Source organism: Urocampus carinirostris, chromosome 6, assembly GCF_059441175.1.
Source record: "Urocampus carinirostris isolate Australia breed hairy pipefish chromosome 6, RoL_Ucar_1.0, whole genome shotgun sequence".
Lineage (NCBI taxonomy): Eukaryota > Metazoa > Chordata > Actinopteri > Syngnathiformes > Syngnathidae > Urocampus > Urocampus carinirostris.
In genome coordinates, this window is record NC_142354.1 from 15,962,069 (window position 1) to 15,987,006 (window position 24,938).

Below are 24,938 nucleotides of genomic sequence, written 5' to 3' on the forward strand. Positions count from 1 at the left end.
TGCTCACATTCAAGAAGCGCTTTGTTCGAGCCAATGTGATGTAGGCCTAGCCCACAATGCAAAGTCGAGCACAGGCAAAGAAGCATGCTTTTATGAAGTGGATTATCTCAGTGCATCCCTGACCTTCTGTAGGGCTGTGGCTGGCAAATAACCAAGAAGGATTTGGAGAGAAATTACGACGGTCATGCACTTTTTTCAAAATTGGCAGTGATTCACAAGGCCAACTTGTCAATACAACACGCATAAGACCTGGAATTACAATTCTCTTGGGAAAAAATTGTTTTGATAAACTCGTACAGTAGGGAATCTGCTCGCAGTAGAAAAGCAAAACGTTAAATTTTCAAATAAGGTTATGCCAAGTTGCACTTCATTACAAGAATGTGATACATTTTGTTTGACAACTGTTGACTTAGTGTTCTTTCCACTCTAATTCTTGTTTTTTTGTTAAATAAAAGCGTCAGCCAATCATTTAACCGAATACTGTACAGTTTGTCCAGCTTTAAGTAACATACTTAGGCTGGAAATCAAGTCAAATTAGGTTATGTTTATTCGTATAGCCGTTAATCACAAATCAAAAAGTATAAAGTAACAGATTCATTTTAATCTGCCATTTTGGAATAACTTGTATCCTTAGGCAATGGATGGCCATATAGCTTGCATCATACCAAAACTGTATTGTGTTGTTTGATCTAACACTACATGGTACATGTACATGTTTGACGACTCTTCGTTTTCCCCTTCTCCAAAAGCAGAGGCTTTAGAACTGGGTGTACAGGGACACCAAACACTCCTGCGGGAATTCATACCAAATTTGATTACATTAGAAAAAAACACTTTAATGGGATCAAATGGTGTCAGCCAACTTTAATTTATGATTAATTGGAAAACTAAAGTTATATCTCCTTGATTACCACCACCGACTTTTTATTACTCTTTATGAACTTTACAAGCTGAAAGCATATTTAGGAGACTTTAGCTGAACACTCACTTGCATTTACTAAACAGGCCTTACCTGGAGTTGCATACAAACACCGTATAATAATTAAGGCTTATTTTACAACATTTTTTTTTTTTTTTTAACTGTGGCCGCCAATTCAATCCCTGTGATGAAGCACGTGGAGTGTCTTCCTTGGACTTCTTGTTTTCGTGTGCAAAAGAGCACACTTCTGAAATGTCAAAGAGGAAAACAGACTATGTGGCCGACCATTGAGACAAACCGGGAAATGGTACAAACCGACAATCTATGCTAAGAGGGCTTTTTGACGACTGTGTGGCTCTATGTAATTTTCAACTACACTACATGCTGCAACAGCAGCAGCAGCAGCAGCACAAGGCCAGGAAGGATTGGAGGCAAAGTGACATCCCCCAGTTTATTCTCCCTGAAAGCCTTCGCGTGCTTTCAGTTCCACATGAGAGATCTGATGAAAGCCGTTTGTCAGTACGCCACTTAATTATCAGCCCAAAGAAGAGCCTCCACTGCTGGCCTCTGACAATGGCTCACAGCAGCCTGCTGACGACGGCTTGCACTAATAATGAAAAAGCGAGCGCGACGACTAATGGTGACGGGGCGGTGCCAACTGTCCATTTAGGAGTTTGGACGAATGGCAAAGCGGCACAGAAAGTCATTGTGTGCCACTTTGCAATGCATTCTTTTCTTGTGGGTGCTTTGGCAGCAGAAGGATGTGAATGCTGCAAAATGCCATTCGGGGAATATAAAAATATGCTAAAACGGGCACTTCTACATAAAGATTTTTGTTATAAAATATGAAGCAAGCACATATTGAGACGAAGAAGAAAATCCCAGTTTTGGAAAAGTTGCACATTTATAAAAGCAGTAAAAATAAATGGTGCATAAACCATGCTAAGAATAATAATATAATAAGAATGCCAATAATGATAGAACAATAATGTGATTATAATGAAAATGTGAACAACAGTTTCGTTTTTGTAATTTGCTATCAAGTTGTATGATATATTTGAAGCCAAACCTAAAAATATAGAATGTATATGAATGTCTGCTTACTGTAAAAAAAACAATCAGTTCCACCTAGGGAAATCATCAGTTTTAATACTATTTTTAAATTTCTAAAATAGCAGTGCCATTAAAACAAGGAGATAACGACTATTCCCCTCCCCCGTTTCACTGTATTGTTTGCCTAGGTTTCTAAAAAATGCTTATAAAAGGCTTGTCATACAAAATATATTGTTGAGTTTTCTGTAATATTGTTTTTAAAACGGTCTCACAATGCACATAAGATGTCAACACTACAGAGGTACATCTTCACATGAGCATCTGAGAGTTTTTGTTGTTTTCCAAAAAACAAGTACATGACAAGTACGCGATTTCCGTGACTCCTCCCTAATCAATGCATATTAAGATGATCCATTTATAATTTGATTAAATGTTTAGCTGGAACCAGCTCATTTGACAACTCTCCCTAGGAGTTATCCATAAAAGTTTAGGACTCTTTGGCCCAAAACACAAAAAAATTGTGCAATGACTTGCAAACTAATCTCTATGAATTCTTGGGTTTTCATGAGAAAGCAACATTGTGACATCTTGTGCCTGAGGAAACCATAAACACAGACACCAACAGAAGAAGGGCAACTAGAAACATCTTGCTGGCCACATGACTAAAACGTTTAACTTCTTCAAACCATCAACTGTGCTCAATTTGATCCTCTACTGAGAGAGAAATATGAAGCCCACTCGACAGTCCATTAGCAGACTTCATAGGGAGCTACTAGACATGCTGACCCATTAATAATACACTGTGGTGGTCAAAAGAGGCCAGAAACCTCCATGCGCTCAGCATCCCTCTACGTGGCCACATTAACGCACTAATTTGGATACAATTAAGCAGTGGGGAGAGGCTGTGGCTTTGCGCCTGCCGCAGGACATGTTGAAGGACTTCGGATGGTCAGCACTCTGGGCAAAAACACATGTTGCGCTTTCACTGAAGAACACAAAAGGTGCTGGGGGAAAGCAATACATTACCATTTCTTTTGTGCATACACTTTCTAAAATATAATAAAGTTCAGAAAGCAACCATGGCGCTATTCTGCATTAAAACCTCATCAGAGCTAAGCTTTGATGGGTTTATAATGTCAACAGAAAAGGTGACATGATTGCTGGAGACTGAAAATTAGGAGGAATTAATGAGATGTACTGTAAAACTGCAAGATAGAGAATCTGTCCTAAGTGTTCTTGGGCATAAAACGAAGACAAAATACGATTGAACACCCCCACTACATTATCATTTGCGTTGAGTCTCTTGTCTATGAGATGAAAATGAACTGTACAGGTTCCTGAAACAAGCCAGTTTCAGAGGGTGGTACTGTCTCATACGAGGGAACCACTCAAAAACTATGCTGGGCCAATAAGGAGATGAGGTTTTGAAAATAGCTCACCAGTGATGGGTCATTGCAATTTTCTAGTAAATTTAATGTTTGACTGACATGTTTTAGTGGTCGACCACTAAAACGAGCTATACAACATTTCAAACAGTTTTACCCGCTGAAGCCATCTTCAGGCTTGTGTCATCATTGCAGCCTAAGTCAGTCGTTTATGATGCACGTGCATGCACATGCATTTGGACTCTACTTCAAGCAGGCCATTTCTTACTTTCCCTATTTTTATGCTACAACAAACAACAACAAAAAAGCGGAGACAACCATATCGTCGCTCTCCAGTTTTCCCACGCCCCCGATTCTTCCTGCCTGATGTATTTCGCCCTGAAACAGCTTTGCTATAAGTAAGATAAAAGCAGATAGGCACAGTGAAAAATAAAGCATAGGAGATCTTTGAACTCAGTTGGGCACAGACAATATTTAACTTTCAACTTGTTAAGGACACCTCAAATGACGCACCCCACCATTAACTTCTAAAAATATTATTCAATACCAGGTGGAAACATTTGTTGGCCTGGAGAGGGATGGGCCCCAACAGGCTGTACTTGCCCCAAGACACACCGTAGGAAAGGTGCTGCTACAACCGTGGTGGTTGAGGGAAACAGCAAACCCACCCTCAGATAACATAGAAACAAAATAGTAATAAAATAATTTGTTTTTTTAAGAAATGTATATCAAAATGGTAGCCTTCAGCACCAAATGTTTGGAATAAAAAAGGTTAGCGACCCCTAATATACAAGCTAAGAAAGATTAGTTGAACTTAGACAAAAAGTAACACGTTTTTAACATTTTTTGACTGTCTTAAAAGTATTTTTTTTTTCTCTTTAAGTCTTTTTACATGGAAACATGTAATAATGGTTACTTTTCAGAACATGAACGTTATCCGTTTAAATCTAGAACCTTGATCACTGTGATCCGATCCATCTACTAGGAACCTGTTGAACATATGTAATCAGTAACGAAATACCATAGTATTAAAATAATGAACCATGAATACTTTCAATTCTTTTTGGCTTATTCCAAGATCAAATATGTCAATAAAAGACCAAATAAACTAAATATGAATATGATTACAAAATTGTTTTTAAGATAAATGAACAATGTGTAACCGCGTTGTACGTGTCCCACCAAAGATCCACATTCACGCTGGACTGGATGATGAGGTTTTTATTATTACAGTTCTGCAAATGGATGAGTCACAACATTAGCTTTTTCTGCTGGGTTTGATCTCTTTGATCTCTTTGTAGTACTCTGGTTAAACTGACAAAACCCCGCCTCCTGGTCACATGTTAGAAGCCAAAACCAAACCCCACCCCATACCAGCAGATGGCACTGTTGGACTCAGCATTGCAGGACATTTACCAAAAACTATACACATATTTTAGCAGGAATTTCAATAAAATAAAAGTTATTATTACACCCGTTACATACACCCCCCTGAAATTCTGCTAAATATGGGAGTGCTACACTAAAAAGAAAAAAAATCACATGCCAAAAAGGCAAATACTGATGAAAAAGAGGACACGAAAACTGGTACAGTATTACAAGGAACAAACTGAAGTGCATGTCAGTTCTAAAACTCTCCCAAAAAGGAGTGTGAAAAGAAAGGAGGCGAGCAAACTCCTAACTAAGCACAGACTCAAAGATGCCTGTTACATCTCTGAAATATCAAACATTGTTCCTGTAGTTGTAAGTGCTCACATAGGCACAATTCTTGTTTCTTACTCAAGCTTTGTTACTCAAACTGAAAGTGCATCTCTACTGAACTTAAACTAGGAACTTGCAGATATTGCGGACAGATGATTGTCACCTACCACATGGTCATTCATCTGACAAATAAGACGACTAGGAGGCCTGATGGACTGGCGGACCCTAAGACCATAACGGTTAGGTTGAGCACAAATAACCTGAGCTTGAAGGTCTGGGGCAGTCAAGTCTAAACAGTCAGTATCAGGGGAGTCTGCGTCCAGATGGTCAGTGTTCAATGGGGTCTCGTCTGGGAGACCCATACCCAAAGGGATCATGTTTTCAGAGCACTGTGATGGGCTTTCCGTATTGTCACTTGAAGTATGGTCAACATCTTGTTCGGGGATGTGCTGACTTCCTCGGCTGGATGTATCAACACTGCGAGAGTCGGACTGGGCATCAGATCTGCTGTCTAGTGAGTTATCCTCTACCTCTGGATGAACTTGCTCTTCACCTGCCTGTATCACCCAGTTTACTGTACGGACATCACTGTCTTCAACCGCGTCAGGTAAATCAGGGCATACATCACTTCCATGCATAGCAGCGTCAGACTCTGAGTGTTCAGATTCGCTGGCCAGATCATCCTCACAGGGCAAGAAGCTAACAGAGAGCAGCAAATTCCTGTGAACTACCTTCTCTTTGCCCGTCAGACAATCCTTGACTCTGTAGACATTGAGATCAGGCTTGACTGATATGACTTCATACGGGGTTGACTCCCACTTGTCTGCAACTTTGCGTTTCCCCGGGACACCTCTGTTGGCGATCAACACCCGGTCTCCCACGACGAGAGGTGATCCTTTGGCCCTACGGTTGTACAGCTTGGCATGACGAGTCTGTTCTCTGAGAGTATTCCTCTGTACAATCTGAGCAGCTTCATGTAGATCTTTCTTCAGATGGCGTACAAAGTCAGAGTAGCTGACAACAGCATCATTGGTATTAGCATGTTGAAACATGACATCGACAGGGAGACGAGGGATCCTACCAAACACTAGGTAAAACGGTGCAAACCCTGTTGTCTCATGCTCTGTGCAGTTATAGCAGAATGTGAGCTGCTGCAGCATTTGTGGCCACTTTGCTTTGGGCTGAGGGGGAAGGGTTCTGATCATATCTCCCAATGTTCGGTTGAATCGTTCTGCGATGCCATTTCCCATGGGGTGGTACGGAGTGGTATGGGATTTCTGCACCCCTGCCATCTCTAGAAGCTCTTTGATCAGTTTGCTCTCAAAATTAGCTCCCTGATCAGAGTGGATACGCCGTGGGAAACCATAGACAAGGAAGAAATCCTGCCACAGACGGCGAGCAACTTGTTTGGCGGTTTGATTTCTGCAAGGGAAGGCGTGCGCCATCTTGGAGAAATGATCAGTTACGACCAGGACATCTACAGACTTGTTCTCTTGCTCAGCAGTCCAAAAGTCTATACAGACCAACTCCATAGGCTCAGAGGTGACTATGTTCTTGAGTGGTGCACGGTTGTGTGGTTCCGGTGTTTTCCCTACTACACAGCGCTGACAGGATTTGACATAATTCACAACATCACGTTCCATGCCATTCCAGAAGAATCGTTGCCGCACCAGAGACAAAGTACGGTTCTGGCCTTGGTGACCTGCTGAGTCATGTAAACCTTGAAGGACTTTCTGTTTCAATGAATCAGGCACCACAAACTGGAAGATTTTCTTGGCCATGTGAGGATCTTTCCTTATTTTGTAGAGCATGCCATTCTGTATGGTGAGTCTGCTCCAATGCTTCAGTAGTTTCATCACACTAGGCGACTCGACAGCTCTCTCACGCCTGGTAGGTCTCTTGTGTCTATGCACAAAGTACATGGTCCTGCTTATTGTGTTGTCCTGTTCTTGTAAACCAACAAGCTGACTCTGTGGGAGTGCCGTTGACTGATCTCCCTTCTGCAGAAGATTGAAGTTGGCGTCTGTTCCCATCACTTGACCCACGCCACCAGTGGACTGAGCACTGAAGACAGCAGCAACCTCTTCTGATGTCACAGAACCATTGGAGCCTGACGGAATTGCCCTTTTTACTGACTCGTCTGATGTCCCAGCACTCTCGTCTACAACAGCGTGACAATTGTTGGATACTCTGAACACCTCTTGCACAGTACTGTTGTTCACCCTGTTGACTTGGTCCAAGAGCGAAGTATAGGGCTCGGTAACAAGGCGATGACCCACACATGACCGTACAAATGGCTCACGGCTCAGAGCGTCGGCTACGATGTTCTTTGGTCCGGGAATGTACTTCAGGTCAAAATTGTATGCAGCTAGCTTCGCTACCCACCGCTGTTCACACGCATCAAGTCTTGGTTTGGTCAAAATGTATGTAAGTGGGTTATTGTCGGTCCACGTGGTAAAGTGTCTTCCTTTCAACCAATGGCTGAATTTATCACATACCGCCCATTTCAAGGCAAGAAATTCGAGCCTGTGTGCAGGGTAGTTGAGCTGGGAGCGAGAGAGCGTCTTACTTGCAAAGGCGACTGGTCTGGCTACTTTTCCACCAGGTGGCAGCTGTGACAGGACTGCTCCAATCCCATCAAAGGATGCGTCGACAGCCAGAATAAACGGCGCATCAAAATCTGGGTGGGCCAGAGTGACACCTGTCACGAGGTCGTGCTTCAGTGTTTCAAAGGCGTTCTGGCATGCATCGGACCAATCTGCAGGCGTCAGCTTCACTTGACCTTTCTTGCGGGCTCTCTTGCGCTTATGCTTGTCACCAGATTCAGATGTGAGCCTGAACAGAGGTTTTGCCTTCGCAGAACATGCTTCAATGAAGCTTTGGAAATACATCACCATGCCTAGAAAAGATCTGATTTTACTAGGGCATGGCGTCTTGCCATCCGACTCCATTAGATCAGTGACTTGTACGTCATTTATCGCTCTCACTTTCTCGGGGTCAGTCCGAATTCCATCCTCACTGATGACATGCCCAAGAAATTTCACAGTCCGTCTGAGGAAAAAACACTTTTTGGGTGCGAGCTTGAGGTTGTGTTCCTTAAGGCGAGTAAACACCATCTGCAGGCGTTGGAGTGCAACTTCCTCTGTGGGGGCAAACACCATCAGATCGTCGAGGTAACATAATAGGCTCATGAAATTCTGATCACCAAATATTGACATCATCATCCTCATAAATGTTGCTGGGCTGTTGCAAAGTCCCTGAGGGAGCCGGTTGTACTCGTGAAGGCCGAATGGTGAGGAGAATGCCGTGTACTTTTTGTCGTCAGGGTGCAAGGGGACATTGTAGTAGCCTGACGTCAGATCCATTGTGGAGAAAAAGGCATTTCCCCCAAGTGCGGCCAAAGCATCAGCTTGATGCGGTAGTGGGTAGGCATCCTTTATGGTTCTTGCATTAAGCCTTCTGAAATCAGTACATACCCTTAGTTCTCCATTCCGCTTCCATATGAGAACAAGCGCAGATGCATAGTCGCTAGTCGACTTCTGAATAATTCCTTTCTCTTCCATCTCGTTCAGAGTCGTCCTCAGTTTTTCATACTGACTTGGTGGTATACGTCTGTAGGGTAGACGGAACGGCTTATCATCAACAAGGTGGATACAATGTACAAACTCTTTGGCCTCTCCACAGTCCATCTTATGGCGAGAAAAGATTGACTCGAATTGTTCGATGATATGAAGGAGCTTGTCTTTACACTGCAGCGAAACCTCACATGACTTCAGGTCAATGTCTTGCAGTCCCAGAGCTTCCAATGCACGCATCATGTCCTCTTCTGACCTGGGTCGGACCTCTTTGCTCTGTACACTCTGCACGTTGCACTTGACCTCCTCTGCATTGGGCAGGTCTTCCGCTGCGATACAAGGAGACACATCTGCAATTTTCCTGTTTCTTCTCAGCACCACAACTCTGTCCGTGGGATTAAAGACTTTAACAGGCACCCATCCATCTCCCCAGAGTGGAGTAACAACTCGTCCGACAAGGACTTGTCTGGGCGCAGCCTTAGATTGGGTTGGCTCAACGACCACTGTGCTGCCCGCTGATGCCCCGGCCAACTCAGGTAACTTGCCCCAAATAACGTACTCGGTCCGTGGATTCAGCGTCACGCAACTCTTGATCTTTACTGTCCCTACCTTGTCTGGAATGCAATCACCTCTCCATCTCTGTGTTGGAAAGCATTGACAGGAATTGACTGTGGTTATCGGACAGACCGTTGTCAGGAGTGGAAACTAATCTCCAATAGCCATCAGTACTTTTCAATTGAGTCAAAATATATTTGATGGCATTGCTGCCAAGGATCATCTGTTCTGTCTGGCCTGGCACCACCATTACTGGTATTATCATTTGGCACCCGTAAACTGTGACGTGAATGTCGTACATATCTCTGGGAGAAACTTGGTGTCCACCGCAGCCTACAATGACATAATCATCGGCCGTGTAACTCATCATATCAGGGAATTGCTGCAGGAGGTACTTAGCTGTGTCCTCACTTACTGTACAAGCCATCGACCCGCTGTCCAACAGCGCTCTGAAAGTGGGGCCTTCTTGCACAAGTACAGGTGTGTAAAACAGTTCGTCAGTCTCCGCTATTCTCTGAAACCCCTGAAAGATCAGCTTCTTCGATGGAGGTATCTTGTTGCTATACAACTCATAAATTGATTTATTGTCTTGCATGTCAGGCTTCACATTAGTGGTGGGAGGTATACTCAGTTGATCTGCACTGTTCTCCCCTAAGCGCAGATCAGTTAGTTTCCCTGAGGCAGCGGGACAACTTTCGTCACTGGACAATCACGTCGAGAATGCCCTGGGGCATGGCAGTGAAAGCAAAGGTTTTTGTCTCGGCAATGAGAGAGAGCACTGTGTTCGACTTCTTTGCAAATGATACATGGCTTGGCAGTGAAACCATTTATTCTGGCTCCAGGTCGCCTGGTTGGAGCTCCCCCTCTCTCTTGAAACTGGTTCGAGGTAACACGTATCAGAACTTTCTCCAACATACTAATAACGTCCGTTAGAGAGACATACTGTGGGCTCGAAGTCTGAGGTGGCTCGTGCACGAGGGTTGGACCATGGTTCACCTCAGCTTTGTGTACGGCAATTTCCGCTCTATTCGCAGGTTGTTGTAGGGAATCTGCTTTGTAGCTCTTCTCAGCGTGGTATTCATTCAGCACCTCTAGTACCTCACATGCTGACCACTTTTCGATGGTTTTTGATCTGTAAGTGAGTGCCAGTTCCTTGCATGGGCAGTTCCTAATAAATATGCGAGTAACCTCTATTTCAGGGTTGTCAAATGTTTTGCCCTGCTCTCTCAAGCACTCAGAGGCAAGGTCAGCTGCTCTGTTTAGTCTCAGCCAGTAGTCATAGGGGTCTTCCTGGTCTTTGGGCAAAGTTGAATAAAAGTCAGCTAAAGGGACAGCAGAGTACTTGGTACAGCTAAAGTATTTCCTGAGAAGACTATAAATCATGTCAGGGCGGGTATAGACGTCTATATTACTGTTTCTAATGCTAAACCTAACTACATCTTTAGCTTTTCCTCTCAAATGTATAAGGATTTCCTCTGCTTGCTCTTCAAGTTTCACATCACTCCTTTTTATAAATGTCCTCATTAGATCTTCCCACTCATGTATTGTTATTGAGTCTGAGCCATCCCCAATAAATGACGGCGGTTCCTTAACCTTTCTCTGCGTTACCACCTGACTCAATCTGTTTGCTTCATCTTGTGTGGCAGCAGCGTTAGGAGCTACTATATTATGTGACTGTATATTTGAGAATATGCTATCAGCCAATTTATGTCCTATCTCCTGAATAATATTTGTCATGTGATCAGCTAAACCCTCAGAAATTTCACTCGCGGAATTTGGCGTAGATGTGGGTCTGACCTGAGGTGAAGGTAGGCTAGCATGTTGGTCAGCTGCATTATGGGTGCTCACACTGGAACTTGCCTCTACTCTATGTGTCGCACCACCTGGGGTAGAACTATTATCAGAGGGGATGGGGGTAAACATGCCCCTGCCCCTGCCAAAGTGAATAGGTGTGTCAAATTGTGGAGCTAACACATTGCTCTGATTAAACATGTTTCAAAGATTAACAGAAAAAAATGTAAATAAGTCAAAATCACAAAATAAATCAGCAGCCTTCGTATCACTGTGACACTGCACTGTAATGAGCTAAACAATATCGCTCATGTAACTAAAATTTCAAATACTGTGAGCTCATGTGGCAGGTAGGACAGTCCTCGGTTCGGCGAGTTTGATAGAAGTCACGGGTCACGGCACCAATGTAACCGCGTTGTACGTGTCCCACCAAAGATCCACATTCACGCTGGACTGGATGATGAGGTTTTTATTATTACAGTTCTGCAAATGGATGAGTCACAACATTAGCTTTTTCTGCTGGGTTTGATCTCTTTGATCTCTTTGTAGTACTCTGGTTAAACTGACAAAACCCCGCCTCCTGGTCACATGTTAGAAGCCAAAACCAAACCCCACCCCATACCAGCAGATGGCACTGTTGGACTCAGCATTGCAGGACATTTACCAAAAACTATACACATATTTTAGCAGGAATTTCAATAAAATAAAAGTTATTATTACACCCGTTACAAATGTAACCTTAAAAAATAAATATAGGAAAGTTTTATTTATTTATTTTAGTTTGATAAACAGATATAAAACTTATTTTTTAGATATTCTGTTTAAGTTCACATTAAGAGCACATTAAGAACCCAATACTGTTTTGAACACACGAACTGTTCACTTTCAACATTTCCCCAAAAAATCTGTGATCTCTAGTCATCTCTCTCTGTCTCTCTAGTGTCAGTAAAATTATGATGGACGCAATTAGTCCATTAGCGCGTTATGTATATGTGAGAAACCTGAAGGAATACATGGAGTGAATGAATGAATGGATGGATGGTTAAACATTTCATTTTGTTGTCATTTCATTTATACAGAGTTTCCACAGCTTCAGGCTAGTAAAATTCAAGACTTATATTGCGTTTTGAATTTAAATTCAAGACCAAGTCAACAAAAAAACACAATTAAAAAAAAACACAAACATTTGTCAGACAGCCACTTCTCATTAAATTAACACTTTCCTCAAAGACCAAAGTAAACGTCTGAGTCCGAAGTTGCTATGTGTAGCGTGCGTAGACCTAAGATGTATGTCTGCTCTGAAAGGCCCAACTGAAACCACATCACCGTTTTGACAGTTCCGTTATTGTGGTCACTCAATGTTGCCACAAAGTCAATCGGTTTATTATTAAAAAAAAGATAAATGTCACAATATATTTAGTTCAGATAAAGGTAATTCTTATTAATGTGTTCACAATTTTAAGACTTTCGAAAATTCTATTCAAGACATTATAGTGCCTCATTTTTTGAATAATGAATTCAATGCCTTTAAAAGGATCCACGGGTACCCTGCTCATATGTCAATACTTGTTTTTGATGTTGTCTCGTTAGTTACACTTTTATTATATGACTTGGGGTCTTGAGAGTGAGTGCACCAGTGACCGTGTGTGAGAAATGAATGAGACAGCAGAGAAAGAGAAGCGAACAGACATGGCAAATGTAATTGAGGCTAATGCGAAGGAGTATAAGAATAAAAAGTTAAAACCAACACACATCGTATTTTCTCATTGTCTCCAATGGTGTGCAACAAATATGCTTTCAAATAAAATTGTAATCCTGCAATGTCTTCTGTCTTCTTTATTTTTAAAGTACCTGTTTCCGTAGTGCAGTGGTTTGACACCGGGTGGAAACATCCATCCAGGCTGTACTTGCCCAAAACACACCACAGGAAACGGTGCTCCTGACCCTAGTGGTTAAGGGATCCAACCAACCAACTTAATTATGTGTCTTTTTTCTGTGACTGTAACGGAATAAAATTACATTTTTTTAGTATCCTAATGACGGAACACCATTACATGTATTCCATTATTCCTGAAGCCTGTGCATAATTTCGTTCACTCGTCAAGTCATGTTTATTTGTATCGCCCTTGAAGGATTTTATCATTTTGTGCAGAGATATAGTGCTATGCCAACTGTTTTTAATTGAAGGCTGTATTGCAAATAAGTAGAATAGTGCTGTTTCAAAGTTGTTTTAGAGGCTTAATCGCTAGAGAGAGGAACAGGAACCGAAGGAAAGGGGGGCCCAAGCCAAGGTCAAACGAAAAATCCCCGCTCTTGGGAAACTAGATCGTGAGGTGTTCAACCCAAAAAGTCACGTAAGCAAGAAATGGCGTCATCTGAGAACGCGAGAGAAGAGGGACAATAAGCATGTTGAGAAACAGATTGCAAATGTCATGTAACCAATAACATGGGAGTGGGTAGTGTTTTTGCTGTCTTGATTTGAATATTGTATAGATAACTCTTTGGGGGTCCTCAGGAAAAAAGTGTCTCTTCCTGATGTCCTCAGGAAAGCACAGATTGTATTGAGAGGGACCCGATCCCCCGATACTGTATTAGTTCTTTGTTGTTAGGAATAAAATCTCGGGTGATTTGGCTGATTGGTTTCCTGGTCTTCTCTCTTACAGATCAATCACGCATAATTGTCAGGAAAGGTAAAGCTGAGTTTAATATTGGTTTATAATGGTAAATTTATGTTCAATAATTTGGAGTCAGATGATCAATTTGAATATCGTGATATAGACCTTCAACCTAACACCCTTTATCACAAGGAGTCTCATAAGGCTGCACAAGACCACAGATTATTGCAAACTCAAACCATTATTAAACCATCCCCTGATCTAAAACCTACATGAGGACAAGGAAAAACTCAAAACCTCTACATGAGGGAAATATTTTCAATACTTAGACCAAAGAATTATCTATAAACCCTGTGACTAAAATGTTCCCCCTACTTCACAATGTAACACCAGCCAGACGGGGAGCGAAAACCTCTAGTTTGGACCATATCGACACTTTTACATAAGTTCCATGCAGTGTTCCAAGGGTGTCAAGCGACGAGGACATGACATTGACGGATGAGCAATTCCGTCTCAGATTTTCGCGCGTCATGCCTGTGGCCGGCGTGACCTACGATTAGTGCAGCCCGGCGCTCGTTGAACGTGAGCGACTCGAAGCGTGCCTGTCAATACAGGCGTCGGAGAAGGCGTTACGGCCCTTTTTGGCATGTCATCCATCACCGGTTCCGCTCGGCTGCCGCAGCTGTGCCACGGCGCACACGCGCGCACACACAGACGCTGAGCTGACCCGAGTGAGGACAAACTAGCGGGATGATCAAATATCAAGGACGAGAGGCTCCTGCTGCTACATTTAAAAGCATATTTTGAAATACAGTAATACGTGCCGTTATGTTGCATTAAAATATACAGAGACTACTTCGCACTTTGGTTATCGCCGGTTAACTGCTTCATGGGTTTTGAATTGAATCGTTTTTATTGTCATTAATATCAACGTATCGTGCACTGTGTTGCATTGTGAGCAGATAGCACACAGCAAATTCTATTTTAGGGGAAGATTGTGTGAGTGTGTGTTGGGTGGGCGTGACCGTGTGTGCGCGACTTTGATAGGCTGGTGCAGTGTTTTTCAAGGCACACTTTTTTTCATGAAAAAAATTAGAGGCAAATCGCCCGTAGAAAATGTTTAAAGATGAATTGCCAGTACCAGTTTCATGTTGTTGATTTTTTACTTAGATTTTCATGTTGCCAAAATGACTGTTTAAAGTATAGGTATAAGCACTTTGGTACACTGAAAGGACTTTTGTAAAGGGCTGTACAGTTAAAATTAACATTTTTATCATTTAATAATAATAATAATAATAATTTCCTTGTATTGTCATTCTGTGTAACAATGTACACAGAACGAAATGTCGATTGCACCTGACCGGGCGGCAGTAGCTCAGGAGGTAGAGCGATCGTTTTAGGATTAAGGGATCCTAGTCCGTGTTACATGCCGAAGTGTCCTTGGGTAAGACACTGAATCCCCAATACCCCCAATAAGCAGGTTAGCGCCTTACATGGCTGCACAGATCACGGCCGCTATTGGGAAATGTGAAGCACAATGTAAAGCGCTTTGGGAAGTCATTGACTTGAAAAGCGCTATATAAATGCAGATCATTTCAGATCATTTCACCCGTTGTAGCGAGCCGATGCAGCCGCAGCCAACAGAGGGCGCCGCCGACCACTTTTTAAGTCTTAGGAATGACTCGGCCGGGGCGCGAACCACCGACCTCCCAGTCTCAAAGCGGGCGCCTTACCATCTAGGCTACTGAGCTGGTATATTTGTGGTCACCGTGGGTAAGGAAGTAAATCAATTTATTTATTCTGGTTAATACTTTTGCTGTGATTTGGTATTGTATTATGTTTCATCTGTTTTCAAGTTTAGCTATATTTTATGCTGTTTTCCTCATGTTGATGTTTTTGAGTTTTTCCTTCCCCTCATGTTGACTTTAGATCAGGGAATGGTGTAATAATAATCTGTGGTTTGCAATTATCTGTGGTCGGTGCAGCTTTTTGAGACTCTGTGATTAACGGCGTCACAAATAAATATGACCTGACTTTTTTTAGAAAACAAACTAAAAATGATTTTTTAGTAATACAAAACATGATTTAATAGATTCTAACATTTTTTAACCTTTTTGGGGAGATTATCAAGATATTTAAATTATGATTTTTACTTTATTACATTTATTTAATTATTTTCTGTTGGTTAATAGATATTTGTACCGGTTCTATCTCATGTTCAGAGAGTTACTTTAAAAAAAGAGAGAAAGTAAATGCTGCCACCTACCGGTACAGATGAATGTTACAGCAGGGTGATCAATGGCAAAGCTATGTTTTATTTAAATTCTAATAAAATATTAATAAAATAATAAATTGGGCAAATTCCTGTGGCACACTAGACAAAATCTCACGGCACACTAGTTAAAAAACACTGGGCTGGTGTATGCGTTCGGTCAAACAACGGTGCAGGCGCACAAGTGGCTACCAAAACAAACTGCAGGTCATGGCACCAGATAGCAGCTCGTTTCATTCAAAATAAATTCATGAATTGAATTAAAGTCAGAAAGGCGCAAAAAATGGTGATCACAAGCAGGTGCTACTTGCATTATTATCGGGTTCAAGAAGCGACTGAGGCGGTGTCAGGAGAGAGGGCAAACAGTCAGGCTGCAGTTCTTCCCTAGTACTACGGCTAGGCTAACAACTCTCTTAAGCAACCCCTGCCAAGCCTCTATCTCATCAACGCCAGATTAATTATCCATGAAACGCTTTGACTCTTGGGAAACGACTACATGCTGGACAGTTGTATTTTAATCATTGCGGAGGACCTGGTTTTTTGTCGAGTTTACCTGATGCTAGCGTGCAGCCAGCCGCTCTCTACAGCGCTTTCTAACACTGAAAGGCGAAGCCATCAAATTATGTTGGACCTTTGTATAATGACATTAAATGTATGTAAATCCATCATTTTAATACAGCTGTATATTCTTTGTCGGTAAAGTACGTCATCCCGAACTAAGTTTGACCCTTTGGGCTACAATGAAGGTGTGACGCAACTTTGCGGATTTTCACTTATTGCAAGTCATTCTAGTCCCCATTAACCACAAAAACAGAGGGATCTCTGCATTCCCAAACAGATTTGATTTTGATTAGGCACAGAACGTGTCGTGTTCCTCCCCACAATTATGGAAATATGTTGCAAAATATTCCATGCGCTGGGGAGCTCTAGAAATGTAGTCTCAAAGATGACCCATCTGCCTTCTTTGTTGTAGGGCTGTGAGTGTCAAGAAAGCTGTGTGTGTCAATAAAGTATCAACACTTTCAAAATGGTGAATCCCATTAACACGAAACACGAGGCAAGCTCCTAAACAGACGGCGATTGTAGGGAACAAAGTTTCTCTGACCCCAATTCTATGGCCGATTATGAAGAAAGAACGGCCCTGAAAAATATGTCTAGAGAAGAGTTATAGTGCCAGAGAATTACATATATAACTGTATCAATTCGAACCAGTGGTTGAGGCGAGTGACAAGGATAAGGACGTACCTTAACATTCGCAACAAGGATTAAAAAGTTCTTGAATTCAAACACAGATTTGTTCTTCAGAGATAGTGTGCGAATTACAGGGTTAAAACATCTTTTCATGGCCAAATTCAAGGACTCTCAAAGGAAATATCCCAATTTCTCCAGTATCATTAAATGAAGGAATCCAGTGTAAATCACACATTTTGCAAAACCGCAAATATACCTCCGATTTGCAAATGTGATTTTTAATCTTAAGTGAGCATTTATCAAGACATATGCAAATTGCAATTATATTTGTAGATCAATACGAGTGTAAATATTTTCAGACAAATCTCTCCGCGAATAGGTGTTGTGTAAAAAAAATGACTGATCTTACATTCCTAGTTGCAGGAAGTTCCTCCCATCATATAGTATTACTAAGCGCTACCTTAATTTTTTTGAATGACCCATAGTAAATTTCCGGAATCAATACGAAATCCTTGCACTAATACACATTTTATAGCGCCCTGTTTAGGTGTATCATCCACCCGTCCTCTTGGGCGATGACGCTTCATAAGACAATGCCGTAAAAACGAATGCCAGCAGGCATTAATCACGATGGAAGAGATGCAATGGCAAAGCGAAGTAGTGTCAACATGATTTTGAAACATCTTTGTTGAGAAAAGTGGCAACCATTTTAAGCATTACAAGCAGTTCACCACAAATTAAAGAACTTTTCATTCCTTGAAAACAACATTAAAATTCAACTATTCTAAAAAAGATTTCAGGTGCCCGTATAGACCCTGTAATTACCAGTTTCAATTTCTTTTTTATAGAGGTAATCTTTCAATTCTTCATTGTGAAGCACCGTTCGCTTGTCAGTCAGCAACACATCGTTGGGAGCGAGCCATATTAAAGACTTTGGAGTGAATATATTCACCGTTATAAAATATAGATGTTTGACTGCAAAACTCTCATAAACCTTGTCTAGATATAGTATTTATTCCCTTTTAGACTTCATTTTTCAGTTTTTAGTGTATCACAAAATCCTTTTTAGTGGCGGTGCAGGCATAAAGTCTCTACAAACTGCTCATGACAACACCCACTGATGTTGCGAGCGGTTCGATTTTCTGTTGTCAGTCTGGATAGAAAACTGACAAAAGTTGATAAACACGGGTCATCAATATGGCGACTGGTTTGAAAGCGCGCTGTAGACGTCACAGCTCAGGATGTCAGACAAGACAAGCAGTCTTCAGAATGCATCATCTCGGAAAATAATTTGAATATACTGATGGAATATATATTTTATGCAAAATCCTTACACTGTTTCCTCACATTTTGCATGTTCAGAATTTGGTATTACTTTTAACAGCAGGGGAAAGAAGTCCAGTCATTCATCGAAAAAAAAAAGAAAAAAAGGAAAAAACAGCGAGCGGCTCAAGTGGGAGGGTGACAAAGAAGGGCAACCAGGGAGGTTAAAAAATTGCCAGAGCGTAGGAAACTTAGATTCCCTGCGTAATTACTTGCCATGGAGATTTTATGAAAATGCCAATCATCCAGCGCTGTTCTCCTTTCATCAGATGTTCATGACCAAACAAATAGGATATCAGCCATTGTGGCTGAACTCATATTCAGCTCATATTTAGCTCCCTGCTTACCCAATGCAGGTGGCATCAAGCTGAGTGAAATGGCGATTTCTAGTTTAAATACCATTTGGTTAAATGCTAACAACGATCCTTCCCTTCGCTTTGCTAATTAGTCCTTCAATTACTTCTTACACTATTGTATGCCACATTACTGTCAGATAAGTGTGTTCTTTTGGGGAGAACACACCACCTTAATTTCAAATGTTATCAATCGTTATATAGATGAGATAAGGTAGAAAACTTAAATAGACCGAAAGTCCATCACACTAAATGTCAGAACCTATTTAGATGAGCCAAATGTTATCTAAAGTCAATGAGTATGGGAGATGAACATGATTGCAAAAGCTTTATCCTGGAAAAATTCAAAATTTTTTATTGGAAGAACTGCTTGAAAATCACCAGTTAGACAGCAAGCAGCTCCTCATGACAGATTGCATTTAACCGCAGGAGTTTCCAGTTCTAAGTGCTATATCACTATGGATTGAAAGACATCGGTTAATATTAAATCAAAATTTGCTGACTTGAAAGGCGACACCATTGGCAGCAGAAGCGGGGATAAGCCAGTGTGCGTGAGTTTAACAGGCAGATTCACGGTTTAAGTCAGATTCCGAAGGCTGAGCTCTATTTTTAGCAAACAGCATTCTCATCAGCTTCTTCCCCCACTTTCCTAGTCAGGGGGGGAAAGAAAAAACATTTAGCGCACATACAAAAGGCAATAGTAAAAAGGCACCATCTGTGACCTCAATGTGTGTGAAAAGGTAGCGTGGTGTTCAGGCGTCAATGGGAATGGTCTCTGACCTTGCTTTTTGAGCAGACTTATGCATTTTAGGTCAATCACAGTCCAATCGTAAATACAATAATTTGTTACAAAACATTGACTTTAAAAAGATGTGTATAATAACAGACAATTGTGTCAAATATCATTGACATGTATTTGCATAATTGTGCTTTTTGTATTAATAGTAAATCCTTGTTTTGGCCATGCAATATAAGAATGAATGAAAGGTCTTCAGGTAAACTGTTTGACTTACATAAGTTTATTTGGAACTTTCTCTCCGTTTCTCTCATTTGTAGCAGCCAAATAAACGCTTAAAATAGCTTTGAGGAGAGACTAAATCAAACAAGAGGCAAACAAGCTTAAACTGGCCAAGTGAGGGAAAGAGACAACTACCTCTTGTCTCTCAAACTTAATTGCCAAATAAGAAAGCAGGCCTCAAAAATACAAAAGCATTTTTCAAAAAGCCTGAAGTTGAGACATAGAAAGCAATTACAATTAAACATGGATGGTTCTCAGCTAGGTATTAACTTCAATGTGCAGTTTCATAAATTCCGGACCTGATTAAAAGCTCCAAGCGCAAATTAAAAGAATAAACTCAACTTTGTTTTTATACACGCCGGACTAAATTTAAAAGGCAGGTTTAAACACCTGTAAAAATGAACTTATTCATGTCGATTTCTTACATTAAAAAAAAAAATGCAGCTATCCTGAAGTATAGCGTACGGAACACGCAACACCACACGCTGCGAGTACTGTGCCCGGCATTCACCTCTCCCACCGACTCCAAACCAGGGCCATGAGCCGGGGCGCTCCATCCAGCTTCACCAGATAATTGAAAAACCGATAAGAATAGTGGTATTTCACCGGGCAACATGCACGCGTGCACTCCTGCTTATTCTACACCTCTCATGTCTTTTTACAGTGTCAGGCTAGAGGAAATCTCAAGAGTCTTCTTTCCCTGCCATTACCTTTGCTGTGGTTTTGCTCGACGGTGGGTACAGAATGGGAATCTTGTTCATCCATTCATGCGCATTGCGAATTAGATGACATGGCACTGGGTTCAGGAAGGGGGTAGTAGATACCAGACATGGGGACTTGAGACTTAGTGACTTGGACTCGAGTCGACTCGAGTCGCTGTTTTTATGACTTGTGACTTGACTTGGACTTGGCAATCTAAGACTCGGGACTTGACTTGTGACTTGACTTGCCCAAGAAAAAAATACTTGGGACTTACTTGGGACTTGAAGGTGAAGACTTGAGACTTACTTGAGACTTGCACATGTGTGACTTGGTCCCATGTCTGGTAGATACTCCTGCCGTTCTCCCGTGCTTCATTCAATTTCTTTACTTTCACATTCAGAGCACTGGGCAGAAATCACAAAACATCAACACTGGCCTGCAGCCCTTATGATGTTGTCTTTTAACGAAACAGTCGGATTCCCTGGTACACTTCAGTAGTTCTAAGCCAGCCTCTAGGCACTGGCTGAGGCGAGACGCTGGGGACGCGCCGAAAATACAGGGTCCCAACTGGCACCACCGACACCCTCACAACCGTCTGCCTTGTGAAAACAAATGAATGAAATAAGTTGCATTGAATTGTAACCGGCAGAGTTTAACATGTAGGGGACAAAAATGAAGCCGCTTGAAGTCCAGAATTTACCGTATGTGTTATAACCAAGGAGAAGTTCAAAGAATAGATAGCTGACCCTCGTTAATGACAGAAAGTACAATGCTGGCCGGTAAATCATTAAAAAAGGAAGCTGAGAATGGCAACAAACCATAGCGCTGAGGGGGAGAAGAAGGACTGTCACAAAAACATCTAAAATTTCAAGCCAACAACTCCACGCATGCCTGCGGGCCACAGGAGGAAGCGGTAGCAGCCTCGGGCCTTTTATGTTCTGCGCCGCAGTAAGCACTTGAGCAGAGTGTGGGGACAACGGCTCCTTGCCAAAAAGTATGTGCGAGCGCCAAGGCCTGCCAGCCTGCCCGCTCTTCCCCGCCCACTCCGAGGACCCGAGCGTGAGCGGCGGGGCGCCGGTAGGCAGGCTCAAGGTGAGGCTGGTGGGCGGGCGGCCAGGCTGGAGCTTCCTGACATAGGAACTCGCCGCACGGCAGGATCAAGCTGGCTGCCGAGTGACTCAACACCCCTCCCACAAGTCGACAAAGTCAGTTCCTGTCCACCATGGAATTTGGGGTGAGAATCACAGAATCCTTGTTCTTTTTTTTTTTTTTTTTTTCAATTGAATCAGAATGGCAGAACATTGCTAGCACATCAGCCCAATAATGCTGAGGCTTGGAGTATTAATTTCAACAATATACTTCAAGTACTAGGTTTGTGCAGTGTAGAAGTGGTCGGCAACCACCTGGCTGCGAACCAGTACTGGGTTGTTTGATTCTGGGTTGCACAGAAAGAACAAAAGTTTGCCGTATGTTTAGCTTATATTATATTTATTTGTGCATGTAAGCATGTTTTACAGTAACCTTCCCAAACTTTGGGTGTGCATTACAACTGAAGTTTTACAATAGTATATAACTCAATGGCCATCATTGACAACATTTCCTCAGCATTAGATGCAAGGAGAACCATAGAATCATATTTCAGGGGCTTAACAACGATCCTGGATCGCAGAGGTTAGTGGGGTTTTTAAGGGTTATTGTTCTATCTTCGTTATTCATTATCCATTATCCGTTATCGGTCAGTTCATAATACGCTACAAAGCCTAGGAGCCGGGACACTTACTCTCAGCCAAAAGGCTAAGCTAAGGTCCTAGCCCTAAAGCCTTGCTGCGATCATTGCGAATGCACCGTTCCCGGAGGTACTGCAATACCGGGCCGATGCGTGGAGTGGACAGAGCAAGTGCGGGGGGTTTTGGAGTTTTTAAGGGTTATTGATCTATCTTCGTTATTCATTATCCATTATCCGTTATCGGTCAGTTCATAATACGCTACAAAGCCTAGGAGCCGGGACACTTACTCTCAGCCAAAAGGCCAAGCTAAGGTCCTAGCCCTAAAGCCTTGCTGCGATCATTGCGAATGCACCGTTCCCGGAGGTACTGCAATACCGGGCCGATGCGTGGAGTGGACAGAGCAAGCTCTTATTCCATCTCCGGAATGCAAAAATCAAAGGCCAAGCTAAGGACCTAGCATTTTGCAATTGCGGTACAGCTTTTTTTAAAGGCCAAGCTAAGGACCTAGCACCAAAGCCAATCCTAATCACTTGGAATTATAATTCTAAATGATATTGGAAAAGGCATTCGATTTTATGTGATCATCACACTCTTTTTACTTATGGTGCCACATTGTACAATATTGTCAAGCTGAATTATGGGGAAATAGTTCAGCCAAAACATAATTTTACAATGTGGTCATATGAGTAAAAATAGTGATGCTGAAATCAAATCTAATAACCTTTCAGATTCCTTTTGACCTAGTTATTACACAGTGGAACTGTGCTTAATATTATTATTAATATTGTTATTATTACTAATGTTATATAGTCAGACAGTAAACCGGTCGGTGTTACAGAAAAGAGATTGTAGAATATTGGCGTAGAAGGTTTTAATCACTTTCTACCTGAGAACTTGCAACACACTTTTGTGCATTGGTGTCTAAATTTGCTGTGTTCTGTTCTGTTACCACTTGCAGTTTGAGAACAGTGGAAACGTGTTTAAAAAAATAAATATATATATATATATATTATATATATATATTTTTTTTTTTTTATTTTTATTTTATTTTTTTATTTTTTTTCTCCCCTTTTCCAATAAAAAAAGTCAAAGTGACAGACCATTTAGAGTTACATTTACCTTACAAGAATGAACTATCATGTTAACTTATTTGGATAAAAATTGGGATTTTGTTACTCTAACCAGTTCATAAACTTTGCTTAGCAAACATGGGCAGCTATGTAAAGAAAAAGAAAACTTATGGATGAAATGTAATATGAAATGTAATAAATAATGACCAATTTACCATAAAAAAAACCTTAAGCACATTGTGTTCATTTTTTAGGGGCTTATCAACGAGAGGAAAATTGGAGTGGGAGAACCAAAGGCTGTTTTTTTTCCTAATTTACATAAAAGATTCCGAGGAGCATCCTTATGATATTGATATGGTTGAAATGTCCATAGACAGAGATGACAAAGTCCACATTGGTGATGTCTTTGCTAATTAATTACTATTAAACAGATTAGCGATTAATGTTTTCTACAAACTTAAAAAGAGGAAGGGGAAACAACAACGGGGTTCCTACAGCTTAAGGCAAGTTGAATACAAGACATTTAAATACTTTTTTAATGTCTCTTGAAATGAAATTTAAGATCAAGGTGAAAAAAAGCAAGCACGGGGAGAACATGCAAATTCCACACAGGGAGGTTTGATCTCATTACTTCAGAACTGTGCTGCACACGCGCTAACCACTGCGCCGCTGTGCTGCCCTTCAAACAAATATGAATCTCCTTAATGTGTTTACATTAAGGCTTTTGTAAATTGGATTTAAGACACGTTAATGCTAAATAAGGCCTTATTTTTACAACAATGAATTTAATACCTTTGAAGACTTTTCAAGGATCTGCGGGAACCCTTACAAATTCATGAAACTTTAAGTGCAAGCAGTTATTTTCCTGATCAAAGATCTTAATAGGAGTAGAGAAGGGGCTACCCCGACTTGATTGAATATGTTGTAAGATTGTCACATTGAAGTTAAAATAATTTTACACTAAGGATCCGAAACCTGACTTGGTGGACAAGATCAGTCAGGTACACACATTTAAACACTTCCCTCCCTATAGCATTTTAATAAGCAACAGGAACAGTGATTTTCCACAGTGGAGGTAGTCGCAAGTCAGGAGTGGGAACATTATCTCCCAAGTAATGTCCTGCAGGTCTGGTTGCTAACCAAAACTCTCCATTAAATGTAGCAAACTGCCGAGAGCGGCCATTATGAAGCCTCAGATCTAATGGGAAGTTAAACCTTTGATCTGTTTAGGGTTGTGTGTATTTGCATTTTATAATGAGATTGGAGCAAATGTCCAGAGCCCCTGCAGAAGGCGGCTGGGTGTCGTATTTTAGCACATTAGACCATTTACAGACCAGAGCTACATTTCCCAGTTAACAACATTTGGTACAAGTGCTGAACTTCAGCAGAAACATGTTGAGATTTGGTATTTGCCTGGGAGTCATGCCTAATCTATAATTTCAAGATACTTTTTTTGAAAGTATGGGTACCCAAAAGAGATCACAAAGAGGAATAATCATATCAACAGCCTCCAGGTGTCATACAGATTGAAATCTTCAGATTTTTCACCTCAAAATTAGGAGAGTAGTAGGATTAAAGTGAATTTTACTCCAGTGATCTACTAAGCATAATTTGGCATTGGAAGTCAACATCTGTCAGCTGATTCGAGGCTGGCTAAACTTCCTCACGGAGAGATTTGAGATCGGTTT

The 24,938-nt window shown here is 41.5% G+C and overlaps 1 protein-coding gene and 1 pseudogene across 1 annotated transcript in view; both read right to left on the bottom strand.

The window, feature by feature from the left end:
* foxj3 (forkhead box J3) overlaps positions 1-24,938 on the bottom strand; it is a 165,743-nt gene that overhangs the window by 76,386 nt on the left and 64,419 nt on the right. The gene's annotated exons all lie outside the window — the stretch shown is intronic.
* On the bottom strand, positions 22,529-22,618 carry LOC148363931 (U2 spliceosomal RNA; annotated as a pseudogene).